At 31.4% G+C, this 1,303-nt stretch overlaps 1 long non-coding RNA gene across 1 annotated transcript; it reads left to right on the top strand.

Annotated features, from left to right (window-relative positions):
- Positions 1 to 110: 110 nt before the first annotated feature.
- LOC109583592 (uncharacterized) lies at positions 111 to 1,294 on the top strand. The gene is made up of 4 exons (XR_002185598.1): positions 111 to 614; positions 661 to 762; positions 812 to 959; positions 1,007 to 1,294. It is a non-coding gene; the product is annotated as an uncharacterized LOC109583592 (long non-coding RNA).
- Positions 1,295 to 1,303: the final 9 nt, after the last annotated feature.

Here is a 1,303-nt window from a genome sequence, read left to right as displayed (position 1 = left end):
GATGCTCTAAATTATTGCTAGAAGTAGTACTAGTGGAAGAATTTGGCCATTTTGCATCACGTGATACCAATGGAATGCAATTGAACTTTGCAATTATTAATCAAAGGTCAACCGTGTCCTACCTCCTTCTGTGACCAAGTAACACATATGCTCAAGGACATCATCTATTGAATCTCTCTTCCATCCACTTCTAGCAGTAATCTGACAGTAGCAGTTTTTCCAAACTGGAAAAACTCATTTTTCTTAAATGATACTTAACAATACTCATTTACTGTACTATGAGTGCATTTTATAATAACTATTAATTAAGTGTTTTTTGTCCTCTCTTCTTCATTTCAATACATGATAGTAGATGATTTTTTTAAGTAAAATACATGAATTAAGTTTTCCAAAATAGAGAATACTTTTGACATTAGTACAAGTAAATACAAGAACTTTATTTTAAAAATAGAAGTAAATACAAGTAAATGAACTATTAAGTAGATGTGCAATGTCTGACTGTAAGATTATACTTAATCAATCAATCATAAAAACTTACTAGGGTCAAATAAAGTTCAATAGATATGATAGTAGAAATGACAATGTGATATTATATCAACAATACAGACTAATAAGTAAGCAGTGCTTTATGTTGTTTATTATTATTATACTACCACAAAGATGAAATACTGACTAAAGTACCAATTGGTGCTGTAACAGTTGAACTTCACAGAAACACTTTTGTTTTTGAAACAGGAGAATCAAACAGCACCCTTTGGAATAGTGCGTTGTTATACTTGAATTTTATGGTTGTAAATATGATTTTATTTAGATGGGGAGCCACCATATGATGGATTCCCAGTAACTAATATTGATAAAAACAATCTTGTATTAGTTGTTATATACAATGTGGCAGCTACTGGTGGCCTTGTTTTTGCATGTGCTTGTTTCACTTTCAATTTTGTGTTTAGAAGAAGAAAGTAAGTAGTACTTGAATACTTGATTGGTAAGTGAGTTTCATTATTAGGATCGTTAAACTGACAAGTTGTAACCTAAATAATATAATCATACTGGGATCTGCATTGCTATATACAAGTATTTTCTTTTATTCTTACTCTTCAAACAACAAGACTATACGAACAGTATTCTGTAATGTAAGCTATACAAAACCACTATTATGTTTGTTTTTAATGTACACAGTGGTGAGTACTCTATGGTGGTCGCCCTTGGGCTATACCTACAGGCTTGGTGCCTATTGCATCATATAGCACTCACTGCTGTGTTATTACTATTCTGTAATGTAAGCTAGCTATAAAACCACTAT

Source organism: Amphimedon queenslandica, unplaced genomic scaffold (assembly GCF_000090795.2).
Source record: "Amphimedon queenslandica unplaced genomic scaffold, v1.1 AMPQUscaffold_13295, whole genome shotgun sequence".
NCBI classification, from domain to species: domain Eukaryota; kingdom Metazoa; phylum Porifera; class Demospongiae; order Haplosclerida; family Niphatidae; genus Amphimedon; species Amphimedon queenslandica.
The sequence above is the reverse complement of the archived record's forward strand: the minus strand, read 5'-3'. Positions and strand labels throughout refer to the sequence as shown.